An 8,641-nucleotide genomic window follows, 5' to 3' on the forward strand; every position below is an offset into this window, starting at 1 on the left:
TTCAACCAGAGTGCTGTCCCTAGAATTTTCTTTTTAAATTCTACTGCTAAAAGATGATCCTAATGGCAAACCCCCCAAATCCTCAGAGAAGTCATGACATCAGAAAGTAAGGTTAAAGGCACACCCAGTCACCACTGTTATTCCAGCCAGTGCAAGATATAAATCCAGAGAGAATAAGTTCTAAATGCATCAAAGTGAAAGGCCTTCATTACATGTTATATGCAGATTTTTGGGTCTTTTTAGTGTCTTCTTTAGCCAAGTAAAGGACAACTCGGTACTTCTATTGTGTGTTACCCTAACAGTGCATATAAGAAAATAAATATACTCTCATCGCATTCATGTTAGTCCTATTATAGCAATAGATTGGTCAGCATTGGGGATGAAGTAACTCAAGAGTTAATTAGTGGTAGAAACAGACTAGAATCCAACTCCCCGCCTTACCTCACAGCCTCTTAGAACACTACCTTGGTCATCCTGTCTCACTTGTGTGTACCTAGGCAACAATCTTGCATGTTCTTCACATGTACCCCAAAACCTAAAATGCAATAAAAAAAAGAAAAAAAATGCCATAAACTTTTACAGTTACAACTTAATGACTTATCTTTGAGCAGACATTCAAAATCAAGCTAGTTTTTCAGTAACTTTAATAATCCTAGCTGTCAGAGATCATTACAATTTCTGGTATAAATATCTAATTTGCTTCTCATATGCATGATACTACTTTAATACTTTAACTACTGGTAAAATTCTGACAGCTCCAAGGGCTAAGATTCAGGTTAAAAAATTATTGAGAAGGTGAGCCCTCAAAGAGAATTTGGCAACAATTGGCTGGTGAAAAATTAAGTGCGTTTTTTTTTTTTTTGCCATTACAGTTATTGTTGCACCAACCTATAGAACCTGGTTATTGAGTGGATGCTGAGCGCTTCTTAAGCATCTGAATTCACTCAGTGTGTACCTATGGGTCATCTCCTGGGTGCCAGGTCTGCTGCAGACATGTGGGATTCATCTGCGTTTGGAACAAAGACCCCTGCCCTCAAGCAGCTGATTTTTAGCAGGTCAGGAGAGGAGTCAGGGGAACCCTGACAGCAAATTCTAAGTATTTTAAGAAAATGACAGGACACATGAGAAGGTGACCAGTGATGTGTGAAAAAGTCAACACCAAGCAAAGAACACAGATGGGGGAGAAACCAACGAGGGATGAAGGGGAATTTTGCAGGGCGTATTCAGGATAGGACTTACTGAGCTCCTGAGGTTTTAGCAAATAGCTCTGTGATAAAGACGCTGACTCCATTTTTTGATGCTTGAAATCATTTAAGCCACATTGGCCAAATGCTGGTCCTGGTCCTCATCTGAGCTTGTCCTACATCTGGACGAGCTGAGAAGAAAGCCCGAGTGCTCCCACGTGGACAGTGGCAGAAGATTCAGTTCACACAAGCCCCCCGTTCTGGGCACCTTTACCCAACCCCACCCACCTGCCCACCACAGTTAAACCCCTAGCTATGCACCTTTCCTTGCTCTTTCACACCATTTGAGACCTGTTTAAGAAGTTCACCTTGTTCTCCTGTTACGTAAATATACCTTGTTACACTGTCTTGGGGTGTGTGTGTGTGTGTGTGTGTGTGTGTGTGTGTCTGTGTTTGTGTTTGTGTGTGTGCGTGGCATCATTGCTCTCAACATTGAACCAAATTTTGGGGACGCGAGTCCACCTGTCTTTACGGGATTCTTAACGTGGGGACAGCTGAGGTGGGAGGTACCTGCCACATTCCTGGAACGGTGCAAATTGGCATCCGACTGACGCGAGTTAAGAAATAACTGGAGAAAGGGTCGGATTGTAAATGATGGGGGTGGAGGACGTTAGATCATGGGAAGCTTTTTGGCTCTTTTAAAAACACAGATTTTACTCTGAATGGAATAAACAACCACGACAGAGTTTTGAGCAGAGGATGGGCATGATCTGCTTTTGTTTATTTAGTTACAGTAGCTGAATTGAGATATAATTCACGTGCCTTAAAATGTGTACTCCATGCCTACAATTCAGTCACTTTTAGTATATTCATAAAAATATGGAATGCCTCATTAATTTCCGTGTCATCCTTATGCAGGGACCATGCTCCTCTTCTCTTATGTTCCAGTTTTAGGAGCTGTGCTGCTGAAGTGAGCACGTGTGGTTGGCTTGCACGGCGACTCTCTTGCTGCTGGGGTGAGAATAGCCTGAAGGCTGTGGAGCAGGGACCCAGAGGGCACACATGCAAATCCAGTGACAGAGGACGGTGGTTCCGGCTGCAGTGGTGAGTAGCAGAGACATGGTGACAGTTCATGAGGTTCTGAATCTTCCAAAGGCAGAGACAACAGGATTTCCTGATGGGTTGGGTGCTGCAAGTGCCGTTTGTTCTGTTCAAAATTAGGACATCTTAGACGGAAATCCAGAACTGAAAGGGCAGCCAGTTACCGCCCACGGACACTGAAAAAGCAAGAGCTGTTTTCTGCTTCTAGTGACAGGAGAAAGCTGCTGTGGTGCAGATTTTATTATACGAAGGAAAGTCTCCAACTTCAAGGCCCAAAGTCGCTAGACACACATAGAGCTGAGGGGTGGAGCCACTAAATTTCCCTGAAAGGATCACTAGCCCGAGAGCCAAATAGAGACTATGTCCACAGCAAGCCACTCAGGACAAAGGAAAGTGACAGACAGACGCCCATAAACGAGTAAATAGTGGTGACCAAATACACGCATGGGTACTCGCTGATTTAGGAATTCATAGTGTGTAACTGCCTTGCTGCTCTGTTTCGCTTTTCTCCCCCTCTCTATCTGTTGCGCTCACTCTATTTTTCTGCCTCTATTCCTCTCCGTATTTCTCTCTGTTTCTCCCTTTCTATTCCCTCTGGCTATCTCTCCCTGTATGTATCTGTCTCTCTCCATTTCTCTGTCTCTTTATATCGGTCTCTCTATTTCTTCCTATTATCTGCCCTCCAGCTTGGTCTCCTTCCCTCTGTATGTGCATATGTGTCTATCTGCTTGTCTGTCTCTGTCTCTTTCTCTCTCCGTATATATTTCTCTCTCAATTGTTAAAGCACTTCTTTGAAGGCTGTCTAACACTGTCTTGGCTCGGTAAAAGAGACAGGAGAGTTTCCACACTATGGTGGGTATCGGTGGGAGGATCAGAGCTCCTGATTCTCTGTCTGGCCACGGCAATGCCAGGTTTGTGTGTGTCATATACCCTGGAGTTATTGAAACGGCAATGAGGTTGGGAAGTGAAAAACCAACACGAAAAATTTGAGGACAACCAAAGTGGACAACCTCCCTCCAAACGTTTTTTTTTTTTTTTTTTTTTTAGAACTTTTGATTACCAGAGGCCTTATTTTATATCGCAATTAAGAGGACTTGAAAAGTACCTCATCAAACAAGCATGCAGAAATGAAAGCATTGGGGAGCCAGTTGAGTGCAGTTAATTTTTATTTACAGTCTCTCTCCGCTCTGGCTTTATTTATCGCCAAGCAGCTGGAAGGGTAGAATCCACCAGAGGGTAAATCACTAGTTCTGTGTGAACGGGAGTATCTTTCTAGTGCATTGTTCAAAAATAGATCACAAGTGAGATTGACACAATTCAGAGCAGCTTGTTTTTTCCTCCTTAAACGTCACGGTAATGCAATCCTGTCTCGACAAAGCCCAGGTTGCACAGCCCTGCACCAAGGCTGGGACTCTCCCGTTCCTCTGGCTCCCACTTGAGGAAATGCTGCATTCAAATCCGGAAGGAAAACACCAGAGTTGAAGCTAAGACGAAAAAAACACCAATTAGGAAAACAATCTGCTGAGCCCGTTATATCCAGTTCAACAACCATTCTCTATTATTTGGGGACATTAAAACTAAAAGGGCTGCTGGTGCTGTTATGAAAGATTAGATTGATTTTTAAATCCCCCCACACTCAAGACTTCACTGCCTCTTGCCAAAACACAGTCATCCCGCACTGAAACAGAACCCATCTTTGAAGGTTGATGACATACACAAGGCTGGCTACATTCCATTGGAGACGATGCCTTATAAGGTGAACAGAACCCAGGGTTTGTCAAAGATGTTATGATATATCGGGGCTGCTGATATAAGAATATATGGAGTGAGAATTGAGACATAAATTATGGATTTTAAAACTTCTTGAATTTTTTTAAGATCTATAGATCATGCATAAAAATGTACTTAAAAGTAAGATAATGACAGCTATTGTCATTCCAAATCTTCTCAAAGTAAAGATTCTAGAGTAAATCTTCTGGGAGTGCAAGCATTCTCAAATGCAAATGAAAACAATTATAATCAGTTCCCAATAACATGAAAATAAATCAGAGTGCAGACAACTTAGGAGATGTGTTGAGGGGTTGATAAAGTGTTGATATTTAGCTACAATGTGTTATAGATTTCTTCTGTATTTGCATTGTATTGGGTGCCATTTATCAAACATAAATCAATTTCAGTTTCTGTAAGACAAACACTAAAAAAAAATTCTGATAGCCATTTCGAATGCAAAAACTATCTCTCCTGTCTCATCTTTCAGAAAAGAAATGGAAATGCCCAGATCAAAAGTATGACTCCCCCTCTTTGAGTTTGGCTTTTTGTTTTTGTTTGTATTTTTTTAAATTTATTTTGTCATTCTGGGGTGACTTAGCTGCTTGGAGGAACTGCTACAAAGGAGTATCTTATCTTAAGTTGCATTTAGACTTGGTTTTACGAAGAACTAACAACACAGTACTAAGTGTTAGAATTGGTGCATACTGGTAAGTTACACTCTCATAAAGGTGTTGAATTACGAGTTTTTAAGCAGGTTTAATGTGTACCCAAGTCTTCAGATTGTCATATTCATTGTTAGAGGATTTGAGCATTTTCTTTATAGCAGTCAGACCCAGAGACAATTTGGTACATATGTTTCTAATTTACTCACACTTAGCTCATTGAAGTCTGGTTTTGTGGAGGAAATACGATGTCCAAGAAGACGTTGGGAGGCACTTTTCTTGGAAAAAGGAAGTCATGTTCTTTTCTTTTATAGTTCACAAACCGACTTCTAAAGATTTGAATGTATTTCAAATGTATGAAATCACAAAGTTCATGCATGTCCTAAATTTGGCAAGCCGTTCTTCTATTTCTGTTAGAATGATGTCACAGCGTGCGACTCAAGGCAGAGAAACAACCAAACCTCTGCACCAGAGAAGCAGACATTGAATTTCCAGTGTTCCTTTCTCTTGCAACTCCCTTAGACTGAAGCCAAATTGCTGGCACACAGACATTGTCCATCCATGATGTCATATTTCCCAGTCATTAGGGAACCAAGTTACAGCCTGAGCACATTTAATATTTTTACAGTTCGTTTTAATGCGCTTTAGAGATTTTATTGTTCTGTAGAATCCTATCAGCTCTCAGTAAATAGTATTTAATTTTTGGAAACTCTGTTTTGGAAGATAAATCATGCATTCCTTTCGAGATGATTGGAGACAGAATGTGGTGTTGGGTTCAAAGGCTTGAAAGCCACAGACCTTGGTGCTCCCCACATTCTCAGCTCTGTGATCTTGTACAAAATATTTTGTCTCCGTGTTTCAGTTTCTTCAACTATCAAATGAGTGGTAATACTCACCTGCGATTTTGGTGAAGCAAAGTAAATGAGAGCATGCCTGCAAAATGAGGAACAGCAGTGGCATTCCTAGTCTCAACAAAAGCCAGTTTCCTTGCTTCTTACTTCACCTCACAAGGAATCTCCGTATCATTATCAACAGTAATCCACATGATGAGTTTTGCCAGATAACAAAAACCTACTTTTAATAACATTTCAGGGAGTAAAATTTCTATGGCAACTGGGATTTAGCATCTTATTGGAAAACTTAAAGTGTCCAGTGGAGAGTGAAGCGATACTTTAAACTAGAATTCAAGCCTATTTAATTAAACTTTTAATCATGCTTGATGGACCTTTGACCTCTTCACAAAAAAGAGGAAAATTGGAGGGCGTCTTGCCACACTCCACTTGTCTCTCTCCTGCTGTTCCTTTTATCTCGGCTGTTTACCTGTGCATTGTATCAGCCCTGACAGCGGGCAACAGAGCCTGGGTGCCACTCCAACCACAGCCACTTCTGGGAAGGCCGCTTCGTGGCTGTTGAGTCCTGCACAAATAATTTATTTGAAAGAGACAAGATTGGAAAGGGTGTGTGTGATGTCCATATGCATGGTAAATTTTACAACTGTGTTTTCCTAATACTTCCGCATTTCCACAATAAGGCTGTGAGCACATTTCAGGGAACCAGGTGACTGCCCAGTGTGATGGGGCTAATTCCTGCCATAGACCCTCCTTGCCCTCCGCCACCAGGACCCAGTGACACTCAAAAGCACGAGAAAACCCCTCAGGTGTTTTGTGTGTTGTACTTCACCTGACCCCCAATAAAGACGGGATCTCACCATGTTGGTCAGGCTGGTCTTGAATCCCTGACCTCAGGTGATCCTCCCACTTCAGCCTCCCAAATTGCTGGGATTACAGGCATGAGCCACCATGCCTGGCCAACTTTTTAAATTTTTAAGCGCAGGTCCAACCCATTCTTTCACAACTGTAATTTGGAATGAGAGACATTCATCAATTTTTTTCTGCCTGTCATCTCATTGACTCATTATCTTCTCTTCTTTCCTTGTCTTGTTTCTGTAAGAATTCTTTTCTTCCGCCTTCTCCCTTGCATGTTCTGTTTGGCTACAGCAGGGCTGCGGGGACAGGTGAAGAACTGACATGGCATATTCCATTTTTATTATTGCTGTTTCTCAGTTGTTACAACAACTAAGCAAAACAAGAAAATCACATACATGATTTAGGACAGGCTTTCTCAACCTCAGCACCATGGACACCATCGGCAGAATCATTCTTTGTTGGCGGGAGGTTATCTTGTGCATCTTAGAATGTTTAACAGCGTCCCCTGGGCCTCCCCTGACTGGATGCCTTTAACAAGCCCTCCCACATCACGAAAGTCAAAAAGTCTCCAGGCATTGCCAAATGTACCCTGTAGGGCAAAATCAACCTCAGTTGAGACCCACTGGTTTACAATTGATATCTTTTCATAAAGCAATGATATTCAGAAAAGGCATATTCACATGGAGTTACTTGAACAGCCTGGCATTAAACGGTATCTAAAATAACTTATTACAATAGTAGCTACAATAACAGCCCACCTATCTTGGGCACTCACTATACAAAAGGCACTGTGTTGAATTCTGCGCACTCATGATCTAATGTCATCCCTAAAATGACACTGAATACCTTTATGAGTCTTGTATAAACCAGGTAGAATGCACAAACACATTTAGTCTCCATTTCGATCGCCTCATGGTCACACTAGGTATTCACTGACATAGCCTAAACTTTACTCACACTATTCAGCATCAATTGTTTTATTGTTAAATACTTTTAACTACTGGTTTCTATTAGAGTGGATAGTCATTAAAACACAGTTATCTGAAATTTCCTTCCTTAAAAAGAAAACTGCTGTTTTATATTTCTGTATCCTATCAGTGTTGGCAACATATTTATTTTTTGTTTGTTTGTTTTTGAGATGGAGTCTCATTTCTTGCCCAGGCTGGAGTGCAGTGGTGTGATCTTGGCTCACTGAAACCTCTGCCCTGGGGGTTCAAGCAATTTTCATGCTTCAGCTTCCCAAGTAGCTGGGATTACAGGTGTCCACCATCACACCCAGCTGATTTTTGTATTTTTTAGAAGAGATAGGGTTTCAGCATGTTGGCCAGGCTTGTTTTGAACTCATGACTTCAGGTGATCTACCCACCTCGGCGCCCCAAAGTGCTAGGATTATAGGCATGAGCCACCATGCCCGGCCTGGGCAACACATTTAATTGATTATCTTTCAGTGTTCTACAGCAATGATATTAAGTTGTGTATTTAAAAGTACCCTGTCATTTTGGGATGTAATCTGACTATGAGGCTTACCTTGGTCTATGGAATTATTAATAGAAAGATATTTCTTCACTACACAAGTTTTCTTCTTCACTGACAAAAACTGAGTTTAAGAATTCATTGAAGGATTGTTGAAGAGAGTAGTGCATAGTGTATAGAATTCCTATTTTATATGTCATGTGGCTTATTCTACATGTAAAAAATATATTTTTTATTTTCATGAAAACAGTCACATTTATTTAAAATAATTCTTCCAGAATTGGGTCACGCTATTAAAAAAAAAATTTCTGTGAGTGACTTATCCAGCTAAGAGTGGGAAACTCGTAATTCACTGTCAAGCCACTGATGCACTGGTGGAAGGTGAAATTAAAACTGCATCTGAAGACAGATTGACACTCAAGCCCAAGTCTCTGCCATCTCCCGCAATTGATGATAGAATTTAACTGGACAGGCTCATCTGGACATGTTGAAAAATTATTTGATATTGTGAACTCAAATGATTAATAAGTATTTTATTCCTCTCAATAAATCGCAGACATGTTGAAGATATGTGAACAGGCTTTTCTATGTCCAAAGTGCATCACAAAGAATTTTCTATATGTTAAGGAAAGAGTGGCTCACGAGTTGTAAATGTTAAACATGCTTCTGAATTCCTAAGGGAAGGTACAAGAACTGTCTTCTCTGTCAAAGCTACTGGGCTTCCCTGCATTGTAATAATCATGTA

General features: G+C 41.0%; 1 non-coding gene across 1 annotated transcript; it reads right to left on the reverse strand.

The window, feature by feature from the left end:
* Positions 1-2,057: 2,057 nt before the first annotated feature.
* On the reverse strand, positions 2,058-2,162 carry LOC120367631 (U6 spliceosomal RNA). The gene has a single exon (XR_005581961.2). It is a non-coding gene; the product is annotated as a U6 spliceosomal RNA (small nuclear RNA).
* Positions 2,163-8,641: the final 6,479 nt, after the last annotated feature.

This window comes from Saimiri boliviensis, chromosome 8 (assembly GCF_048565385.1).
Source record: "Saimiri boliviensis isolate mSaiBol1 chromosome 8, mSaiBol1.pri, whole genome shotgun sequence".
NCBI lineage: Eukaryota > Metazoa > Chordata > Mammalia > Primates > Cebidae > Saimiri > Saimiri boliviensis.